Source organism: Chiloscyllium punctatum, chromosome 21 (assembly GCF_047496795.1).
Source record: "Chiloscyllium punctatum isolate Juve2018m chromosome 21, sChiPun1.3, whole genome shotgun sequence".
NCBI lineage: Eukaryota > Metazoa > Chordata > Chondrichthyes > Orectolobiformes > Hemiscylliidae > Chiloscyllium > Chiloscyllium punctatum.
The window spans coordinates 10,889,055-10,913,390 of record NC_092759.1 but is presented as its reverse complement, the minus strand read 5'-3'; the positions used below and the strand labels follow the sequence as shown (position 1 = coordinate 10,913,390).

Genomic DNA, 24,336 nt, shown 5'->3' with positions numbered 1-24,336 from the left:
GTATGTGTGTGCATGTAATGATTCATTGTATGTGTATGTGTGTGTGTGTTTGTGAAAGAGTGATTGTGTGTATGTGTGCGTTTGTCTATGTGAATGAATGAGTCTGCAAGGTTCGTGAAGGTTTGTAGCTCAGGTTGAGGTTTAGAGTGTAGGTTTGTTCTCTGAGCTGTAGGTTTGATATCCAGACGTTTCTAGGTGGCTAGGTAACATCATCAGTGTCGACCTCCAAGTGAAGTGAAGCTGTTGTCTCCTGCTTTCTATTTATATCTTTCTCCAGGATGGGGTTCCTGGGGTTTGTGGGGATGTCATTTCCTGTTCGTTTTCTGATGGGTTGATAGATGGTATCTAGATCTATGTGTTTGTTTATGGCGTTGTGGTTGGAGTGCCAGGTCTCTAGGAATTCTCTGGCATGTCTTTACTGAGCCTGTCCCAGGAGAGATGTGTTGTCCCAGTCGAAAGTGTGGTTTTTTTTATCTGTGTGTAGGGCTACGAGGGAGAGAGGGGGCCTACACACAGATAAAAAAAAACACACTTTCGACTGGGACAACACATCTATCCTGGGACAGGCTCAGTAAAGACATGCCAGAGAATTCCTAGAGACCTGGCACTCCAACCACAACGCCATAAACAAACACATAGATCTAGATACCATCTATCAACCCCTCAGAAAAGGAACAGGAAATGACATCACCACAAACCCCAGGAACCCCATCCTGGAGAAAGATATAAATAGAAAGCAGGAGACAACAGCTTCGCTTCACATGGAGGTCACCACTGATGATGTTACCCAGCCAGGTAATGAAACGTCTGGATATCAAACCTACAGCTCAGAGAGCAAACCTACAGCCCATGAATGATTCTGTCTGTGTGTGTGCATGTGTGAATGAGTGATTATGTGTGTGTTTGTGAATGAGTGATTGTGTTTGCTTGTGTATATGTGAATGAGTGATTGTGTGTCTGTGGTGTGTGTCTTTGAGAACGAGTGATTGTGTGTGTGTCTGTATGTGTATGAGTGAATGTGTGTGTGTGAGTGTGTGTATGTTTTAATGTGAATATGTGATTGTGTATGTGTGTGAATGTGAATGAGTGATTGCGTGTGCACGCGCGTGTGTGAATGAGTGATTGTGCGTCTGTGTGTGAATGAGTGATTGTGTGTCTGTTTGTGAATGAGTGATTGTGTGTCTGTTTGTGAATGAGTGATTGTGTGTCTGTGAATGATTGATTGTGCGTCTGTTTGTGAATGATTGATTGTGCGTCTGTTTGTGAATGAGTGATTGTGTGTCTGTGTGTGAATGAGTGATTGTGTGTCTGTTTGTGAATGAGTGATTGTGTGTCTGTTTGTGAATGAGTGATTGTGCGTCTGTGTGTGAATGAGTGATTGTGTGTCTGTTTGTGAATGAGTGATTGTGTGTCTGTGTGTGAATGAGTGATTGTGTGTCTGTTTGTGAATGAGTGATTGTGCGTCTGTGTGTGAATGAGTGATTGTGTGTCTGTTTGTGAATGATTGATTGTGCGTCTGTTTGTGAATGAGTGATTGTGCGTCTGTGTGTGAATGAGTGATTGTGTGTCTGTTTGTGAATGAGTGATTGTGTGTCTGTGTGTGAATGAGTGATTGTGTGTCTGTTTGTGAATGAGTGATTGTGCGTCTGTGTGTGAATGAGTGATTGTGTGTCTGTTTGTGAATGATTGATTGTGCGTCTGTTTGTGAATGAGTGATTGTGCGTCTGTGTGTGAATGAGTGATTGAGTGTCTGTTTGTGAATGAGTGATTGTGTGTCTGTTTGTGAATGAGTGATTGTGCGTCTGTGTGTGAATGAGTGATTGTGTGTCTGTTTGTGAATGAGTGATTGTGTGTCTGTGTGTGAATGAGTGATTGTGTGTCTGTTTGTGAATGAGTGATTGAGTGTCTGTGTGTGAATGAGTGATTGAGTGTCTGTTTGTGAATGAGTGATTGTGTGTCTGTTTGTGAATGAGTGATTGTGCGTCTGTGTGTGAATGAGTGATTGTGTGTCTGTTTGTGAATGAGTGATTGAGTGTCTGTGTGTGAATGAGTGATTGAGTGTCTGTTTGTGAATGAGTGATTGTGTGTCTGTTTGTGAATGAGTGATTGTGCGTCTGTGTGTGAATGAGTGATTGTGTGTCTGTTTGTGAATGAGTGATTGTGCGTCTGTGTGTGAATGAGTGATTGTGCGTCTGTGTGTGAATGAGTGATTGTGTGTCTGTGTGTGAATGAGTGATTGTGTGTCTGTGTGTGAATGAGTGATTGTGCGTCTGTGTGTGAATGAGTGATTGAGTGTCTGTGTGTGAATGAGTGATTGTGTGTCTGTTTGTGAATGAGTGATTGTGCGTCTGTGTGTGAATGAGTGATTGTGTGTTTGTGAATGAGTGATTGTTTGTGTGTGTACGTGAATGAGCGCTTGCGTGAGTGTGTGCACATGTAAATGAGTGATTCTGTTTGCATATGTGAATGAGTAATTGTGTGTGTGTGTGCGCACGTGTCTGTGTATATGTGAATGAGTTACTCCGTGTGTCTGTCTGTATGTATGTGTGTATGTTAATGCATTATTTTGTGTGTGCGTGTATGTGAATGAGTGATTGTGTGTACATGTGTGTGTATGTTTGTGAATGAACATAGAACAATACAGCACAGAACAGGCCCTTCGGCCCTTGATGTTGCGCCAACCTGTGAACTATTCTCAGCTCGTCCCCCTACACTATCCCAAAATCATCCATGTGCTTATCCAAGGATTGTTTAAATCTCCCTAATGTGGCTGAGTTAACTACATTGGCAGGTAGGGCATTCCACACCCATACCACTCTCTGCGTAAAGAACCTGCCTGTGACATCTGTCTTAAATCTATCACCCCTCAATTTGCCCCCTCGTACACGCTGACGTCATCATCCTTGGAAAAAGACTCTTACTGTCTACCATATCTAATCCTCTTGTATGTCCCTATTAAATCCCCCCTTGGCCTATTTCTTTCCAATGAGAACAGACCCAAGTCTCTCAGTCTTTCCTCATAAGACCTTCCCTCCAGACCAGGCAACATCCTGGTAAATCTCCTCTGCACCTTTTCCAATGCTTCCACATCCTTCCTGTAATGGGGTGACCAGAACTGTACACAATATTCCAAGTGCGGCCGCACCAGCGTTTTGTATAGTTGCAGCATGACAACACTGCTCCAGAACTCAATCCCTCTACCAATGAAACCTAACACACCGTATGCCTTCTTGACAGCACTACCCACCTGGGTGACAACTTTCAGGGATCTATGTACATGGACACCAAGATCCCTCTGCACATCCACACTACCAAGAATCTTTCCATTGACCCAGTACTCTGCCTTACTGTTATTCTTCCCAAAGTGCATCACCTCACATTTAGCTGCATTGAACGCCATTTGCCCAATTCTGCAGTTTATCCAAGTCCCCCTGCAACCTGTAACATTCTTCCACACTGTCCACTACTCCACTGACTTTAGTGTCATCTGCAAATTTACTAACCCATCCACCTATGCCTGCGTCCAAGTCATTTATAAAAATGACAAACAGCAGTGGTCCCAAAACAGATCCTTGTGGGACACCACTAGTAACCGGACTCCAGACTGAATATTTTCCATCAACCACCACTCGCTGCCTTCTTTCAGAAAGCCAGTTTCTAATCCAAACTGCTAAATTACCCTCAATCCCATGCCTCTGCATTTTCTCCAACAGCCTACCATGTGGAACCTTATCAAAGGCTTTACTGAAGTCCATGTATACCATGTCAACTGCTCTACCCTCATCTACATGCTTGGTAACCTTCTCAAAAAACTCAGCAAGGTTTGTGAGACACGACCTGCCCTCGACGAAACCATGTTGACTATCTGAAATCAAATTGTTGCTTGCTAGATGATTCTAAATCTTATCTATCATAATCCTTTCCAAAACCTTTCCTACAACAGAAAGTAAGGCTCACCACTCTATAATCACCTGGGTCATCTCTGCTGCCCTTCAGTCCTCAGGTACTAAACCCGTAGACAATGATGACTCAAATATCAAAGCCATAGTCCCTGCTATCTCCTCCCTGGCTTCCCAGAAAATCCTCGGATAAATCCCATCTGGCCCAGGGGACTTGTCTACTTTCACTCCTTCTAGAATTGATAACACCTTTGCGTAACTAACCTCGATCCTTTCTAGTCTAATATCTCGTACCTCATTCTTCTCCTCTACAATATTCTCCTTTTCCTGAGTGAACACTGATGAGAAATGTTCATTTAGCACCTCTCCGATCTCCACAGGGTCCACACTCAACTTCCCACTTCTGTCTTTGACCCTATTCCTCCCCTAGTCATCCTTTTATTCCTCACATACCTATAGAAGGCTTTAGGGTTCTCCTTTATTCTATTTGCTAAAGACTGCTCGTGTCCTCTCTTTGCTCTTCTTAACTCTCTCTTTAAATCCTTCCGAGCTGATCTGTAACTCTCCATCACCTCATCTGAACCATCTTGCCTCATCAACACATAAGCCTCCTTCTTCTACTTAACAAGAGATGCAATTTCTGTCCTAAACCACAGTTCCCTGACCTTATCACTTCCTCTCTGTCTGACAGAGACGTACCGATCAAGGACGCGAAATATCTGTTCCTTCAACCAGCTCCACATTTCGATTGTCTGCATCCCCTGCATTTTGCTATCCCATTCTATGCATCCTAATTCTTGCCTAATTGCATTAGAATTGCCCTTGCCCTGAGGATAACTCTTGCCCTGTGGCATGTACCTATCCCTTTCCATCGCTAAACTAAACGTAACTGAATTATGGTCACTCTCTCCAAAGTGCTCACCTACAACTAAATCAAACACCTGGCCTGGTTCATGACCAAGCACCAGATCCAATGTGGCCTCCCCTCTTGTCGGCCCTTCGACATACTGTGTCAGGAAACCCTCCTGTACACACTGGACAAAAACTGATCCATCCGACATTCTAGAACATAGAACATAGAACAGTACAGCACAGAACAGGCCCTTCAGCCCACGATGTTGTGCCGACCACTGATCCTCATGTATGCACCCTCAAATTTCTGTGACCATACGCACGTCCAGGAGTCTCTTAAATGTCCCCAATGACCCTGCTTCCACAACTGCTGCTGGTAACGCATTCCATGCTCTCACAACTCTCTGTGTAAAGAACCCCCCTCTGACATCCCCTCTATACTTTCCTTCAACCAGCTTAAAACTATAACCCCTCGTGTTAGTCATCTCTGCCCTGGGAAATAGTCTCTGGCTAACCACTCTATCTATGCCTCTCATTATCTTGTATACCTCAACCAGGTCCCCTCTCCTCCTCCTCTTCTCCAATGAAAAAAGTCCGAGCTCAGTCAACCTCCCTTCATAAGATAAGCCCTCCATTCCAGGCAGCATCCTGGTAAACCTCCTCTGAACCCTCTCCACATCTTTCCTATAATAGGGCGACCAGAACTGGACGCAGTATTCCAAGTGCGGTCCAACCAAAGTTTTATAGAGCTGCAACAAGATCTCACGACTCTTAAACTCAATCCCCCTGTTAATGAAAGCCAAAACACCATATGCTTTCTTAACAACCCTGTCCACTTGGGTGGCCATTTTAAGGGATCTATGTACCTGCACACCAAGATCCCTCTGTTCCTCCACACTGCCAAGAATCCTATCCTTAATCCTGAACTCAGCTTTCAAATTCGATCTTCCAAAATGCATCACCTCACATTTATCCAGGTTGAACTCCATCTGCCATCTCTCAGCCCATCTCTGCATCCTGTCAATGTCCCGCTGCAGCCTACAACAGCCCTCTATACTGTCAACGACACCTCCAACCTTTGTGTCATCTGCAAACTTGCTGACCCATCCTTCAATCCCCTCATCCAAGTCATTAATAAAAATTACAAACAATAGAGGCCCAAGGACAGAGCCCTGTGGAACACCACTCACCACTGACTTCCAGGCAGAATATTTTCCTTCCACTATCACTCGCTGTCTTCTGTCAACCAGCCAATTCTGCTAAATTTCCCTGTATCCCATTCCTCCTGACCTTCTGAACGAGCCTACCATGGGGAACCTTATCAAATGCCTTGCTGAAGTCCATATACACCACATCTACAGCTCGACCCTCATCAACGTTTCTATTCACATCCTCAAAGAACTCGATAAGGTTTGTGAGGCATGACCTGCCCCTCACAAAGCCGTGTTGACTGCATTTAATCAAGCCACGCTCTTCCAGATGGTCATAAATCCTATCCCTCAGAATCCTTTCTAACACCTTGCAGACGACAGACGTGAGACTAGAGTTATAACATCTCCAGTCAATGTTGGGGAAGTTAAAGTCCCCAATTGTGTATGTGTATGTGAATGAGTGTTTGTGTGTGTGTGTTTGAGAATGAGTGAACGTGTGTGTGTGTTTGTGGATGAGTGACTGTGTGTGAGTGAATGAGTGCTGGCGTGTGTATGTGTGAATGAATGATTTTGTGTGTATGTGAATGAGTGATTGTGTCAGTGTCTGTGTGATTGTGTCTGTGTGTGTGTCTATGTGAATGGGAGATTTTGTGTTTGTGTATGTGAACGAGCAATTGTCTGTGTATATGTGTGAATGAGTGATTGTGTTGTGTGTGTGTGTGAATGAGTGATCATGTGTGTGTATGAGTATGTGGATGCATGTGTATGTGAATGAGCAATTGTCTGTGTGTATATGTGTGAATGAGTGTGTGTGTGTGTGTGCGCATTTGTGCATGTGTGTGTATGAATGAGTGACTGTGTGCCCATATGTGTGTGTGTATGTGAATGAGTGATTGTGTGTTGTGTCTGTATGTGTGTGCACGTGAATGAGGTACTGTGTGTACGTGTGTGTGTGTGTGCATGTGAATGAGTGATTGTGTTGTTTGTGTGTGTTTTTATGTGAATGAGTGATTGTGTGTGTCTGTGTGTGTGTGCACGTGAATGAGGTACTGTGTGTACGTGTGTGTGTGTGCATGTGAATGAGTGATTGTGTTGTTTGTGTGTGTTTTTATGTGAATGAGTGATTGTGTGTGTCTGTGTGTGTGCATCTGTGAATGAATGTGTGTGTGTCTGTATTTGTGAATGAGTAATTGTGCGTGTGTGTTTATGTGAATGAGTGATTGTGTGTGTGTGTGTGTGTGTGTGTGTGTGTGTGGATATGAATGAGTGATTGTGTGCATGTTTATGTCAATGAATGATTCTGTGTATGTATGCAAATGAGTGATTTTGTGTGTGTGTGTGAGAATGAGTGATTGTGTCTTTGTGTTTGTAGGGCTGTGTGTGTGCAAGTGAATGAGTGAATGGGTGTATGCATTCATGGTAATGTGTGATTGTGTGTGCGTGCGTGTGTGTATATGAATGTGTGTATATGAATGAGTACTTGTGTGTATTGTGTGTGTGAATGTGAATGAGTGATTGCGTGTGTGTGTAGGTGTATGTGAATGAGCGAATGTATCTGTGTGTGTATGTCAATGAATGTGTGTGTGGCACAATGAATGGTTCTGTGTGTGCCTGTGTGAATGAGTGATTGTGTGTATATGTGTTTGTACGTGAATGAGTGTGTGTGAGAATGACTGATTGTGTGTGTGGATGTGAATGAATAATTGTTTCTGTGTGTGAGTGTTTGTGAGCGTGTACGTGAGTGAGTGCTTCTGTGAGTGTGTGTGCACATGTAAACGAATGTTTCTGAATGTGTGGATGTGAGTGAGTAATTGTATGTGCCTGTGTTTGTGCATGTGTCTGTGTATATGTGAATGAGTGATTGTGTATGTGTCTGCCTGTATGTGTGTGTGTGAATGAGTCATTGTGTGTTGCGTATGTGTGTGCGTGCATATGTGAATGAGTGTTTGTATGTATGCGTGTATAAGTAAATGAGTAATTGTGTGTGTGCACATGTAAATGAGTGTTTCTGTGTATGTATGTGAATGAGTAATTGTGAGTGTGTGCGCATGTGTCTGTGTATATGTGAATGAGAGAGTGTGTGTGTCTGTATCTTTATGTGCGTGTGTATGTGAATGAATGATTATATGTGTCTGTCTGTATGTGTGTGAGAGAGAGAGAGAGAGAGAGAGAGAGAGAGAGAGACAATCGCACACCTTCTGTGTTCCTTGGAGAAACTGCACAATTTCACTTGGAACAAAGGCAATTTTTATATATTTCTTAAGAAATAGTACAGCCTTAATTGCACAGTAAATCCAATAAAGTGTAATAAAATGACATCGTGGACAGCAGGTTAACCCAATGATATTTCCTGGGAAACAAAATTGTTTTCCACACATTATCTCTTCCCACCTGCATTTGAAGGTTAGCTGGGATGGTTAGTAATGTCCTATTTAGCTTAGTTAATTCCATACTGTGAAGGGTGCATTGTTCTGCTTTATCTTTGATTCAGTTAGCTCAGCAATACAGGAATGCTGCCTTTAGCAGGGTGAGAGGGCATTTTAAACACAGTGTTAATTTGCAGCCTGAAGCCATTTTGTTATGTTACTTTGCGTTGAGAAGCCATTTTGTGGTGAATAAAACTATGCATAAAATGGTTGCTCCTGGTAACAGTCTAAGAGACAGGTGTGTGTGTGTATTTTTGTGAATGAGCGATTGTGTGTGTGTGAGTGTATATAAATGAGTGATTGTGTGTGTTTGAGAACGAGTGATTATGTGTGCGCGCGAATGAGTGTGTACGTGAATGAGTAATTGTGTGTGTGTGTGTGCACGTGTGTCTGTGTATATGTGAATGAATGATTGTGTGTGTCTGTCTATACATATGTGTGTACGTGAATGCGTTGTGTGTGCATGTGTGTGTGGGTGTGTGTTTGTGAATAAGTAATTGTGTGCGCGTGTATGTCAATGAATGATTGTGTATGTATGTGAGTGCAATTAAATATGTGATTGTGTGTCTCTGTGTGGATGTGTGTGTATATATGTGAATAAGCGAGCGTGTGCGTTTATGTGAATGAGTGATTGCGCGTATATGTGTGTGCAAGTGAATGAGTGATTGTGAGTGTGTGTATGTGTTTTTATGTGAATGAGTGATTATGTGTGTGCGCGTGTGAATGAGTGATTGTGTCTGTCTGTGTGTATGTGAATAAGTGCTTGTATGAGTGTGTGTGTGTGCTCATGTAAATGAGTAATTCTGTGTGTGTGTGTACATGAATGAGTAATTGTTGGTGTGTGTCCACATGTGTCTGTGTATATATGAATGAGTGGTTCTGTGTGTGTGTACATGAATGAGTAATTGTTGGTGTGTGCGCGCATGTGTCTGTGTATATGTGAATGAATGGTTGTGTGTGTGTCTGTGTCTTTATGTGTGTGTATATGTGAGTGAGTGATTATGTGCATCTGCGTGTGTATGTGTATGTGAATGACTTACTGTGTGTCTGTATGTGTGTGTACATGGACGAGTTATTGCGTGTGTGTGTGTGCGCATATGCGTGCGCATATGAGTGATATGTCTGTGTGTGAATGTGAATGAGTGATTGTGCGTGCTTGTGAATCAGTGATTGTGTGTATATGTGTGCATGTGCATGTGAATGAGTGTGTGTATGTGCAAGTGTATGTGAATGAGTGATTCTGGGTGTGTCTGTATGTGTGAATGAGTGATTGTGTGCGTATGTGTGTATATGTGAATGAGTCAATGTGTGTGTGTGTATGTGAATGATTGATTGTGTACGTAATGTATGTGCATATAATTAATTGTGTGTGTGTGTGTGTGAATGAGTGATTTTGTGCGTGATTGTGTGTGTGTGTGTATGTGCATGAGTGATTGTATATCTGTGTCTGTGAATGAGTGATTTTTGGTGTGTGTGTGTGAATGAGTGATTGTGTCTGTGTGTTTGTATGTGAATGATTGTGTGTGTGAGTGTGTCTCTGTATGTGTAATGACTGGGAACACTATAGTACGAGTACTAGAGATGGGTCAGTTTTTGTCCAGTGTGTGCAGGAGGGCTTCCTGACACAGTATGTAGACAGGCCAACAAGGGTGAAGCCACATTAGATTTGGTACTGGGGAATGAGCCCGGCCAGGTGTTAGACTTGGAAGTAGGTGAGCACTTTGGTGATAGCGACCACAATTCTGTTATATTTACTTTAGTGATAGAAAGGGACAGCTGTATACCACTGGGCAAGAGTTACAGCTGGGGGAAAGGCAATTTTGATGCGATTAGGCAAGATTTAGGAAGCATAGGATGGGGAAGGAAACTGCAGGGGATGGGCACATTAGAAATGTGGAGCTTATTCAAGGAAAAGCTCCTGTGTGTCTGAGAGAAATATGTACCTGTCAGGCAGGGAGGAAGCTGTAGGGCGCGGGAGCCGTGGTTTACGAAGGAAATGGAATCTTTGGTCAAGAGGAAGAAGAAGGCTTATGTTAGGATGAGATGTGAAGGCTCAGTTAGGGCACTTGAGGGTTACAAGGTAGTCAGGAAAGACCTAAAGAGAGAGCTCAGAAGAGCCATGAGGAGACATGAGAGGTTGTTGGTGGATAGGATCAGGGTAAACCTTAAAGCTTTCTATAGGTATTTAAGGAATAAAAGAATGACAAGAGTAAGATTAGGGCCAATCAAGGATAGTAGTGGGAAGTTGTGTGTGGAGTCAGAGGAGATAGGGGAAGCACTAAATGAATATTTTTCGACAGTATTCACTCTAGAAAACGACAATGTTATCGAGGAGAATACTGAGATACAGGTTACTAGACTCGGTGGGATTGAGGTTCACAAGGAAGAGGTATTAGAAATCCTGCAGAGTGTGAAAATAGATAAGTCCCCTGGGCTGGATGGGATTTATCCTAGGATCCTGTGGGAAGCCAGGGAGGAGATTGCCGAGTCTTTGACATTGATCTTTAAATTGCTATTGTCTACAGGAATAGTGCCAGAAGACTGGAGGATAGCAAATGTGGTTCCCCTGTTCAAGAAGGGGAGTAAGACAACCCTGGAAATTATAGACCAGTGAGCCTTACTTCAGTTGTTGGTAAAGTGTTGGAAAAGGTTACAAGAGATAGGATTTATAATCATCTAGAAAAGAACAATTTGATTAGGGATAGTCAGCACGGTTTTGTGAAGGGTAGGTTGTGCCTCACAAACCTTATTGAGTTCTTTGAGAATGTGACCAAACAGGTAGATGAGAGTAAACAGGCTGTTGTGGTGTGTATGGATTTCAGCAAGGTATTCGATAAGGTTCCCCACAGTAGGCTATTGTACAAAATGCGGAAGAATGGGATTGTGGGAGATGTAGCAGTTTGGATCAGTAATTGGCTTGCTGAAAGAAGACAGAGAGTGGTGGTTGATGGGAAATGTTCATCTTGGAGTCCAGTTACCAGTGGTGTACCGCAAGGGTCAGTGTTGGGTCCACTGCTGTTCATCATCTTTATAAACGACCTGGATGAGGGCGTAGAATGGTGGGTTAGTAAGTTTGCAGACGACACTAAGGTCGGTGGAGCTGTGGATAGTGACAAAGGATGTCGTAGGTTACAGAGAGACATAGATAAGCTGCAGAGCTGGGCTGAGAGGTGGCAAATGGAGTTTAATGCAGACAAGTGTGAGGTGATTCACTTTGGTCGGAGTAACTGGAATGCAAAGTACTGGGCTGATAGTAAGATTCTTGGTAGTGTAGATGAGCAGAGAGATCTCGGTGTCCAGGTACACAGATCCTTGAAAGTTGCCACACAGATTGACAGGGTTGTGAAGAAGGCATACAGTGTTTTAGCTTTTATTAATAGAGGGATCGAGTTCCGGAATCATGAGGTTATGCTACAGCTGTACAAAACTCTGGTGTGGCCGCACTTGGAGTATTGTGTACAGTTCTGGTCACCACATTATAGGAAGGATGTGGAAGCTTTGGAAAGGGTTCAGAGGAGATTTACTGGGATGTTGCCTGGTTCAGAGGGAAGGTCTTACGATGAAAGGCTGAGGGACTTGAGGCTGTTTTCATTAGAGAGAAGAAGGTTGAGAGGTGACTTAATAGAGACATATAAGATAATCAGAGGGTTAGATAGGGTGGACAGGGAGAGCCTTTTTCCCCGGATGGTGATGGCTAGCACAAGGGGACATAGCTTTAAATTGAGGGGTGATAGATACAGGACAGATGTCAGAGGTAGTTACTTTATTCAGAGAGTAGTAGGGGTATGGGCTTTGCCTGCAACGGTAGTAGATTCGCCAACTTTAAGTACATTTAAGTCGTCATTGGACATGCATATGGACGTATATGGAATAGTATAGGTTGGATGGGCTTCAGATTGATATGATAGGTCGGCGCAATGTCGAGGGCCGAAGGGCGTGTACTGTGCTGTAATGTGCTATGTTCTATGTGAATGAGTGATTGTGTGTGTGTATGTGAATGAGTCAGTGTGTGTGTGTGTGGATGTGAATGAGTGATCGTGTGTGTATGTGTGTGTGTGTGTGTGTGTGTGAGTGAGTGATAGTGTGTGTGAATGAGTGATTGTGTCTGTGTGTGTATGTAGTTGATTGTGTGTGAATGAGTGATTGTGTCTGTGTGGGTATGTGAATGAGTGATAGTGTGTGTATGTGAATGAGTGATAGTGTGTGTGTGTGAGTGATTGTGTCTGTGTGTGTATGTAGTTGATTGATTGTGTGTGTGTGCATCTGAATGAATGATTGTGTGTGTGTCTGTGTATGTGAATGTGTTATTGTGCGTATGTGTGTGTATATGAATGATTGATTGTGTGTATGTATGTACATGAGTGATGTATATCTGTGTCTGTGAGTGAGTGATTTTGTGTGTGTGTGTGAATGAGTGATTGTGTCTATGTGTTTGTATGTGAATGAGTGGTTGTGTGTGTGTGTCTGTGTGTATGTGAATGAGTGATTGTGTGTGTTCATGTGAATGAGTGATTGTGCATGTGTGTATGTGGATGAGTGCTTGTGTGTGTGTGTGTGTGTGCACATGTGAATGAGTGATTCTGTATGTGTGTACATGAATGAGTAATTGTGGGTGTGTCCGCGCATGTGTCTGTGTATATGTGAATGAGTAATTGTGTGTGTGTCTGTGTCTTTATGTGCATATATATGTGAATGAGCGATTGTGTGCATCTGCGTGTGTATGTGTACGTGAATGAGTTATTGTGTTTGTCTTTCTGTACGTGTGTGTACATAAACGAGTGATTGAGTGTGTGGGGGAGGGTTGTGTGTGCGCGTATGAGTGATCGTGTGTCTGTGTGCATGTGAATGAGTGATTGTATCTGTGTGTGTGTGTGCATGTGAATGAGTGATTGTGCATGCTTGTGAATCAGTGATTGTGTGTATTTGTGAGTGTGTGTGTGCCTGTGTATGTGAATGAGTGACTGTGAGTGTGTCTGTATGTGTGAATGATTGTGTGCGTATGAGTGTTTATGTGAATGAGTGATTGTATGTGTAGGTATCTGTGTGTGTGTGTTTGTGGGTGTGAGTGATTGTGTGTGTGTGTCTGTGTGTGCACGTGACTGAGTGATTATGTGTGAGTGTATTTGAATGAGTGATTGTGTGTGTGTTGGTGAATTTGTGATTTTGTGCGTCTGAATGTGAATCAGTGATTGTGTGTGTGTACATGAGTGATTGTGTGTGCGTGTTTGTGAAAGAGTGACTCTGTGTGCATGTGTGTATTGTGAATGAATGATTATGTGTGTGAGTATGTGTATATGAATGAGTGATTGTGAGTGTGGCGGTATATGTGAATGAGTGATTGTGTGCATATGTTAATTTATGTGAATGAGGTATTGTGTGTAGGGGTGTCTGTGTGTGTGTGTGAGTACATGTGATTGTGTGTGTGTGTGTGTGTGTGTGTGTGTGTGAATGAGTGACTCTGTGTGTACGTGAATGAGTGATTGTGTTTGTGAACGTGTGATTGTGTGTATGTGTGTGTGCATATGAGTGGTTGTCTGTGTGTGTATGTGAATGAGTGATTGTGTGAGAGTGTGTGTAAATGTGAATGGCTGATTCTGTGTGCGTGTCTTCCTCTATGAGTGATTGTGTGTTTGTGTGTGTGTATTTATGAAAGAGTGAATGTGTGTGTGTGCGCGACTGAGTGGTTTGTTTGTGTATATACGCGGATGAGTTGTGTGTGTGTTGATGTGAATGAATAAGTGTGTGTATATACGTGAATGAGTGACTGTGTGTGTGCGAATATGAATAATTGATTGTGTGTGGGTCTATGCAATTGATTGATTGTTTATGTGTGTGTGTGAGTGAGTGATTGGGTGTGTGTGGATGTGAATGAGTGAATGTGTATCTGCGGATGACTGATTGTGTGTGTGTGAATGAATGACTCTGTGTGTGTTGTGAATGAGTGATTGTGTGTGCGTGCATGTGACTAGGTGATTGTGTGTGTGTTTGTGAATCAGTGATTGTGTTTGTCTGAGTGATTGCGTGTGTGTCTGTGTAAGTGAATGAATGATTGTGTATATGAATGATTGTGTGTGTGTGCATGTGTGCATATGTATGTGAATGGGTGATTCTGTGTGTGTGTGTGTGAATGAGTCCTTATGTGTGAATGTATGAGAATGAGAGAATGTGTGTGCTTTTGTGAATGAGTGATTCTGTGTGTGTGAGTATCTGAATCAATGATTGTGTGGGTGTCTGTATATGTGAAAGAGTGATTGTGTGTATGTGTGCACGCAAAAGTGATTGTGTGTATGTTTGTGAATGAATGACTGTGAGTGTATGTGAATGAGTGATTGTGTGTATGTGTGTGTGTGTATGTGAATGAGTGATTGTGTGTATGTGTGTGTGTGTATGTGAATGAGTGATTGTGTGTGTGTGTGTGTGTGAATGAGCGATTGTGTGTATGTGTGTGTGTATGTGAATGAGTGATTGTGTGTATGTGTGTGTGTGTATGTGAATGAGTGATTGTGTGTATGTGTGTGTGTGTGAATGAGTGATTGTGTGTATGTGTGTGTGTGTGTGTGTGTGAATGAGTGATTGTGTGTATGTGTGTGTGTGTATGTGAATGAGTGATTGTGAGCATGTCTGTATATGTAAATGAGCGATTGTGTGTTTATATGAATGGAGAAAGTGAGGACTGAGGATGCTGGAGATCAGAGCTGAATAATGTGTTGCTGGAAAAGCGCAGCAGGTCAGGCAGCATCCAAGGAAGATTCCTGAAGAAGGGCTCATGCCCGAAACGTCGATTCTCCTGCTCCTTGGATGCTGCCTGACCTGCTGCGCTTTTCCAGCAACACATTTTCAGCTCTGTTGATATGAATGGGTGATTATGTATGCATGCGAATGTGTGTGTGTGTGTTTGTGATTTTGTGTGTGTGTGTGCACACACGTGAATGGGTAATTGTGTGTGCATTTGTAAATGAGGACTGTGTGTGTTAGTGAATGAGTGATTGTATGTGTGTGTGACTGAGCGATTGTGTCTGTGTGTGTGTATTTAAATGAGTGATTTTGTCTGTGTATGTGAATGAGTGATTCTGTATGTTTGTGAATGAATAACTGTGTGTGTGTTGTGAATGGGTGATTGTATGTGTGTCTGGATGTGTGTGTGTGAATGAGTGATTGTGTGTTTGTGTGTGCAGAAATGTGAGTGATTGATTGTGTGTGTGAATCAGTTACTGTATGCATGCATGTGTGTGTTTGCATGTGTCTTTGTGAATGACTGTGTGTGTATGTGAATATGTGAATGAGTGATTGTTGTCTGTGTGCATTTGTGAATGAGTGATTGTATGTTTGCATGTTTATGTTTGTGAATAAGTAATTGTGTGTGTGTGTTTGTGTATGTGAATAAGTGATTGTGTGTGTGTGACCATATGTAAATGAGTGACCGTGTCTGTGTATGAGTATGTATGTCAATGAGTGACTCTGTGTGTGTCTGGATGTATGTATATATATGAACATGTGACTGTATGTGTGTGTGTATCAGAATGAGTGATTGTGTGTATGTGCATGTGCGTATGTGAATGAGTGATTGTGTCTGGGACTGAGGGATTGTGTGTGTGTATGAGTGATTGTGTCTGGGACTGAGGGATTGTGTGTGTGTGTGTGTGTGTGTGTGTGTGTATGAGTGATTGTGGCTCAGTAGTTAGCACTGCTGCCTCACAGCACCAAGGTCCCATTCCCGCCTCAGGCAACTGTCTGTGTGGAGTTTGCACATTCTCCCCGGGTCTGTGTGCTGTGTGGGTTTCCTCCGGGTGCTCCGGTTTCCTCCAACAATCCAACGATGTGCAGGTTAGGGTGGATTGACCATGATAAATTGTCCATAGTGTTAGGTGCATTAATCAGAGGGAAATGCGTCTGGGTGGGTTACTTTTCAGAAGATTGGTGTGGACTGGTTGGGCCGAAGGGCCTGTTTCCACACTTTAGAGAATCTAATCTAAGAATAATTGTATCTCTGTGTGTGAGTGTATGTGAATGTGTAATTGTGTGTGTGTGTGTATGTGTGTGTGTGTGTGTGTGTGTACATGTGAATGAGTGTGTGTGTGAATCTGTGTGTGTGTGTAGAAATGTGAGTGAGTGATTGTGTGTGACTGTATGTACATGTATGTGTGAATGAGTGATTGAATGTGTATGTCCGTATATGTGGGTGTATGTGAAAGAATGATTGCCTGTGTGTACATGTGTGTGTGCGCACATGTGTGAATGACTGATTGTGTGTGTGTATGTATGTGTATGTGAATGGGTGATTGTGTGTGTTTGTGTATGCAAGAGTGTGTGAGTGCGTATGTGCATATGTGAATGAGTGAACAAAGAAGAAAGAAATTTTACAGCCCAGGGACAGGACCTTCAGCCCTCCAAGCCTGAGCCGATCCAAATCCATTGTCTAAACCTATCGCCCAATTCCAAAGGATCTGTCTCCCTCTGCTCCCCACCTACACATGCATCTGTCCAGACACATCTTAAATGAATCTACCGTGCCTACCTCTACCATCTCTGTTGGTAACGTGTTCCAGATGCCCACCACCCTCTGTGTGAAGTACTTGTCTTGTGTATCCCCCTTAAACTTTTCACCTCTCACCTTGAAAGAGTGACCTCTCGTTATTGAATCCCCCACCCTGGGAAAAAGCTTATCTCTAATCACCCTGTCTATACCCTTCATGATTTTGTAAACCTCAATCAGCTCCCCCCTCAATCTCCTTTTTTCCAAAGAAAACAATCCTAACCTACTCAACCTCTCTTCATAGCTAGCACCTTCCATACCAGGCAACATCCTCGTCAACCTTCTCTGCACATTCTCCAAAGCGTCCACATCCTTTTGGTAATATGGCGCCCAGAACTAAATCCCACAGCATTCTAAATGTGGCCAAACCAATGTCTTGTACAATTTTAACATGACCTGCCAGCTCTTATACTCAATACCCCGTCCGATGAAGACAAGCATACCATACGCCTTCTTGACCACTCTATCCACCTGTGCATCCACCTTCAGAGTACAAGGGACCTGAATTCCCAGATCTCTCTGCTCATCAGCTTTTCCCAAGGCTCTTCCGTTTACAGTACAGTTCGCTCTAGAATTAGACTTCCCAAAATGCATCACCTCACAGTTGTCTGGATTGAATCCCATCTGCCACTTCTCTGCCCAACTCTCCAGCCTATCTATATTCTCCTGTATTCTCTGACAGTCCCCTACACTTTCTGCCACCAATCTTCATAGTCATCTGTAAACTTGATCAGACCAACAATGCCCTCTGCCAGATCATTGATGTATATCACAAACAACAGTGGCCCCAATACTGACCCCTGTGGAACACCACTGGTCACCTTTCTCCATTTCGAGAAACTCCCTTCAACTACTACTCTCTGTCTCCTGTTGCTCAACCAGTTCTTTATCCACTGAGCTAGAACACCCTGCACACCATGTGACTTCACTTTCTCCATTAGTCTATAATGGGGAACCTGATCAAACACCTTACTAAAGTCCATGTATATGACATCTATAGCCCTTCCTTCATCTAGCAACTTGGTCACTTCCTCGAAGAACTCTATCAAGTTGGTAAGGCAGGATCTCTCCCGCACAAACCCATGTTGCCTATCACTGATAAGCCCATTCTTTTCCAAATATAAATAAATCCTATCCCTCAGTACCTTCTCCAGCAACTTTCCCACCACCGACCTCAGACTCACTGGTCTGTAGTTACCTGGAATATCCCTACTCCCCTTCTTGTACCGGGGGACAACATTAGTAACTCTCCAGTCCTCCAGCACCTCACCTGTATTTAAGGATGCTACAAAGATATCTGTCAGGGCCCCAGCCATTTCCTCTCTCACCTCCCTCAGCAACCTGGGATAGATTCCATCCGGTCCTGGGGATTTGTCCACCTTAATAACCTCTAGCCTACCCAACACATCTTCCCTACTTACGTCAACCTGATCCAGAGTAAATAAACTTCTATCTCTAATTCATCACCTCCGGTTCCTCAGTGAACACTGATGCAAAGTAATCATTGAGAAACTTATCCATTTTCTCTCCTTCCTTATCCTTTCATGGACCATCCCTTTCTCGAGTTACCCTCTTGTTTCTTATATAAGAATAAAAGGCTTTGGGATTCTCCTCAATCCTGCTCGCTAAAGTTATTTCATGACCCTTTTTAGCCCGCTCGATTCCTCATTTAACTCTTGGGTTCTTCATCAGGTCCTAATCTCCCGATATTCCTCCAGGGCCCGTTCTGTTTTTAGCTGCCTGGACCTTATGTACGCTTCCCTTTTCCTCTTGGCTACTCGCGCGATTTCCCCTGTCATCCACAGTTCACGAATCCTGCCTTTCAACGGGACGTGCCGATCCTGCACTATCTTTGAAAGCCTCCCACATCTCAAATGTGGACTTTCCCTCAAATAGCTGTGTCCAATCCACATTTCCCAGCTCCTGCCTAATTTTAATATAATTGGCCTTGGCCCAGTTTAGTACTCTTCCCTTACAACCACTCTCATCTTTGTCTATGAGTATTCTAAAACTTACGGAATTGTGGTGACTATTCCCAAAGAAATCCCACACTGCAACTTCTATCACCTGGCCTAGCTCATTCCCCAATACCAGGCCCAATATGGCCCCTTCCCTCATCAGACTATAGACATACTGCTCGAGAAAACTCTCCTGGACGCTTCTTACAAATTCTGCCCCATCCAGACCTCTGACACTGTGTATCCCAGTCAATGTTGGGAAAATTAAAATCTCCCATCACCACCACCCTGTTGCCTCTACATCATTCCGTAATCTGTTTACCTATTTGTTCTTCTACCCCACACTGACTGTTGGGAGGTCTTTAATACAGGCCCAACAATGTAACTGCACCCTTCTTATTTCTCAGCTCAACCCTTAATACCTCACTGCTCAGGCCCTCCATAATGTCCTCCTATAGCACAGCCGTGATATCGCCCCTGACCAGCAATGCAACTCCACCCACCCCCCGCCCACCCCCCCCCACCTTTTACTTCCCTCCCTGTCCTGTCTGAAGCGTCTATATCCTGGAACATTGAGTTGCCAATCATCATGCCTTTCCTTCAACCAAGTCTCTGTGATTGTTGTGGTTCTGTTCGCCGAGCTGGGAATTTGTGTTGCAGACGTTTCGTCCCCTGTCTAGGTGACATCCTCAGTGCTTGGCAGCCTCCTGTGAAGTGCTTCTGTGCTGTTTCCTCCGGCATTTATAGTGGCCTGTCTCTGCCGCTTCCGGTTGTCAGTTCCAGCTGTCCACTGCAGTGGCCAGTATATTGGGTCCAGGTCGATGTGTTTGTTGATAGAGTCTGTGGATGAGTGCCATGCCTCTAGGAATTCCCTGGCTGTTCTCTGTTTGACTTGCCCTATAATGGTAGTGTTGTCCCAGTCGAATTCATGTTGCTTGTCATCTGTGTGTGTGGCTACTAAGGATAGCTGGTCGTGTCGTTTCGTGGCTAGTTGGTGTTCGTGTATACGGATCGTTAACTGTCTTCCTGTTTGTCCGATGTAGTGTTTTGTGCAGTCCTTGCATGGGATTTTGTACACGACATTGGTTTTGCTCATGTTGGGTATCGGGTCCTTCATCCTGGTGAGTTGTTGTCTGAGAATGGCTGTTGGTTTGTGTGCTGTTATGAGTCCTAGTGGTCGCAGTAGTCTGGCTGTCAGTTCAGAAATGCTCCTGATGTATGGTAGTGTGGCTAGTCCTTTGGGTTGCGGCATGTCCTCGTTCCGTTGTCTCTCCCTTAGGCATCTGTTGATGAAATTGTGCGGGTATCCGTTCTTGGCGAATACCTTGTACAGGTGTTCTTCTTCCTCTTTTTGTAGTTCTGGTGTACTGCAGTGTGTTGTGGCCCTTTTGAATAGTGTCCTGATGCAACTTCGTTTGTGTGTGTCGGGGTGGTTGCTTTCGTAGTTTAGGACTTGGTTTGTGTGTGTGGCTTTCCTGTAAACCTTTGTGGTGAATTCTCCGTTCGGTGTTCTCTGTACCATCACGTCTAGGAATGGGAGTTGGTTGTCCTTTTCTTCCTCTCTCGTGAATCGGATTCCTGTGAGTGTGGCGTTGATGATCTGGTGTGTGTTCTCTATTTCTGTGTTTTTAATTATTACAATGGTGTCATCCACATATCTGACCCAGAGTTTGGGTTGAATTTGCAGTAAGACTGTTTGTTCTAACCTTTGCATTACTGCTTCTGCTATGAGTCCAGAGATGGGTGAGCCCATGGGTGTGCCGTTGATTTGTTCATATATTTGGTTGTTGAATGTGAAGTGTGTTGTGAGGCACAAGTCCAGTAGTTTGAGTATGCCGTCTTTGTTGATAGGTTCAACGTCCTGTTGTCTGTTCTGTATGTCCAGCAGGTTGGTTATTGTTTCTCTGGCTAGGGTTTTGTCGATGGAGTTGAACAGTGCCGTTACATCGAATGAGACCATAGTTTCTTCCTTGTCTATGTGTATATTTCTGATGATGTCCAAGAATTCCTGTGTCGATTGTGTAGATTGTCTGGATCCGCTGATCAGGTGTTTCAGTTTCTGCTGTAGTTCTTTGGCCAGTTTATGTGATGGTGTTCCTGGTAGTGATGCTATGGGTCTGAGTGGGATGTCTGGTTTGTGCACTTTGGGTAGTCCATAGAATCTGGGGGTGTTGTTGGTTTCAGGTTTCATTCTTTGTAGGTCAGACCTGGTTATCTGTCAGTTTTTTGTAGATTCCTCAGTGTGTTGTTTACCCTATTGGTGAGCTGTGGGGTGGGGTCAAACTCCCTCTTTTGGTTGGTGTTGGTATCTGCAAGTAGTTGTTGTGCTTTTTGCATGTAGTCTGCTTTGTCCAGGATGACCGTCATTCTGCCTTTGTCTGCTGGTAGTATGATTATGTTCTTATCGTTTCTTAGTGATTTTAGTGCTTCCTCTCTTTGGCGTTGAGGTTATGTGTTTGTTTTTTTCTTGTTATCAGCGGTACGATACTTTGTCTCACTGTTTGTTGTGTCTCTTCTGTCAGTCCATTGTTCCTGAGTGTGCATTCTAGTGCTGCTAGGAAGTCTGCTGTCTAGGCGTCCCTGTGGTTGTAGTTGAGTCCCTTGGCCAGTATTGTTCTTTCCGTGTCTGTGAGCTGTCTGTGGGAGAGGTTTTTAACCCAGGAGTGTGTTGTGGTGTCCTCTCTGTTGTGTGTTAGTTTGGCCATTTTTTCTTTTAGTGCCGTTTTTTTGCAGTGTGTGATCCTGTTCTGTCCTATGGTGACGGCCTGTTCTATGGTCCGGGTCCATTCCTGATTGGTGGTTTTTGAAATTAACGATTTTTGGCACGCAATTTCTTGTCTGTATTTGTGAAGTCTGTCGTGTGCGTCTGTAATCATTACCTGGATCACCCTGAATCCGTTCTGCATGGCTGTGTCCCTGGCTTGTGGATTGTTGACTGGTGGTCTGTATCTGACACATGGTGGAAGGATTCGATTCTTTCGGCATTCGTGCAGGAACCGGAGTTGTTCGTATGTGGCGCCTAGGCGGTTGGCACAGGATTCCGATTTCCTGGTTTGTCTTAGCGTCTCTCGCCCGTAGGTGTTCAAAGTTTGGTGTCCAAATATACGAACAAATCAACGGCACACCCATGGGCTCACCGATCTCTGGACTCATAGCAGAAGCAGTAATGCAAAGGTTAGAACAAACAGTCTTACCGCAAATTCAACCCAAACTCTGGGTCAGATACGTGGATGACGCCTTTGTAATCATTAAAATCACAGAAATAGAGAACACACACCAGATCATCAACGCCACACTCACAGGAATCCGATTCACTAGAGAGAAAGAAAAGGACAACCGACTCCCATTCCTAGACGTGATGGTACAGAGAACACCGAACGGAGAATTCACCACAAAGGGACACAGGAAAGACACACACACAGACCAAGTCCAAAACTATGAAAGCAACCCCCCCAACACACACAAACAAAGTTGCATCAGGACACTATTCAAAATGTGGCCGAACCAATGTCTTGTACAATTTTAACATGACTTGCCAGCTCTTATACTCAATACCCCGCCCAATGAAAGCACGCATACTATATATGCTGCCTTGACCACTCTATCCACCTGTGCAGCCACCTTCAGAGTACAAGGGACCTGAATTCTCAGATCTCTCGCTCATCAGCTTTTCCCAAGGCTCTTCCGTTTACAGTACAGTTCACTCTAGAATTAGACTTCCCAAAATGCATCACCTCACAGTTGTCTGGATTGAACTCCCTCAGCCACTTCTTTCACCTTTGAGCCAGTTCTGTATCCAAATGGCCAGTTCCTCCTGTATTCCATGAGATCTAACCTTGCTAATCAGTCTCCCATGGGGAACCTTGTCGAATGCCTTACTGAAGTCCATATAGATCACATCTACCCTCTACACCTGATCAGGTCCTAGGGATTTATCCACTTTTGTGCATTTTAAGACATCCAGTACTTCCTCCTCTGTAATATGGACATTTTTCAAGGTGTCACCATCTATTTCCCTACAGTCTATATCTTCCATAACCTTTTCCACAGTAAATACTGATGCAAAATACTCATTTAGTATCTCCCCCATTTTCTGTTGCTCCACACAAAGGCCGCCTTGCTGATCTTTGAGGGGCCCTATTCTCTCCCTAGTTACCCTTTTATCCTTAATGTATTTGTAAAAACCCTTTGGATTCTCCTTAACCCTATTTGCCAAAGCTATCTCATGTCCCCTTTTTGCCCTCCTGATTTCCCTCTTAAATATACTCCTACTTCCTTTATACTCTTCTAAGGATTCACTCGATCTATCCTGTCTATACCTGACACATGCTTCCTTCTTTTTCTGAACCAAACCCTCAATTTCTTTAGTCATCCAGCATTCCCTATACCTACCAGCCTTCCCTTTCACCCTGACAGGAATATACTTTCTCTGGATTCTTGTTATCTCATTTCTGAAGGCTTCCCATTTTCCAGCCGTCCCTTTACCTGCAAACATCTGCCTCCAATCAGCTTTTGAAAGTTCTTGCCTAATACCGTCAAAATTGGCCTTTCTCCAATTTAGAACTTCAACTTTTAGATCTGGTCTCTCCTTTTCCATCACTATTTTAAATCTAATAGAATTATGGTCGCTGGCCCCAAAATGCTCCCCCACTGACACCTCAGTCACCTGCCCTGCCTTATTTCCCAAGAGTAGGTCAAGTTTTGCACCTTCTCTATAGTAGGTACATCCACTTACTGCATCAGGAAATTGTCTTGTCCACACTTAACAAATTCCTCTCCATCCACATACTTAACATTATGGCAGTCTCAGTCTATGTTTGGAAAGTTATAATCCCTGACCATAACCACCTTATTATTCTTACAGATAGCTGAGATCTCCTTACAAATCTGTTCCTCAATTTCCCTCTGGCTATTGGACCGTCTATAATACAATCCCAATAAGGGTGATCATCCCTTTCTTATTTCTCAGTTCCACCCAAATAACTTCCCTGGATGTATTCCCAGGAATATCCTCCCTCAGCACAGCTGTAATACTATCTCTTATCAAAACTTTCACTCCACCTCCTCTCTTGCCTCCCTTTCTGTCCTTCCTGCAGCATTTGTATCCTGGAACATTAAGCTGCCAGTCCTGCCCATCCCTGAGCCATGTTTCCGTAATTGCTATGATATCCCAGTCCCATGTTCCTAACCATGCCCTGAGTTCATCTGCCTTCCCTGTTAGGCCCCTTGCATTGAAATAAATGCAGTTTAATTTATCAGTCCTACCTTGTCCCTGCCTGCCCTGACTGTTTGACTCACTTCTGTTCCCAGCTGTACCTGTCTCAGATTGATCTCTTTCCTCACTATCTCCCTGGGTCCCACCCCCCACCTTACTAGTTTAAATCCTCCCGAGCAGCTCTAGCAAATTTCCCTGCCAGTGTATTAGTCCCCTTCCAATTTAGGTGCAATCCGTCCTTCTTGTACAGGTCACTTCTACCCCAAAAGAGACTCTAATGATCCAAAAATGTGAACCCTTCT

The 24,336-nt window shown here is 43.7% G+C and overlaps 1 long non-coding RNA gene across 1 annotated transcript in view; it reads left to right on the top strand.

Moving 5' to 3' along the window:
* Nucleotides 1-606: 606 nt before the first annotated feature.
* LOC140492373 (uncharacterized) overlaps nt 607-24,336 on the top strand; it is a 61,195-nt gene continuing 37,465 nt past the window's right edge. The window contains exon 1 of the long non-coding RNA XR_011963543.1: nt 607-795. This is a non-coding gene — a long non-coding RNA (uncharacterized lncRNA). The remainder of the gene's footprint in view (nt 796-24,336) is intronic.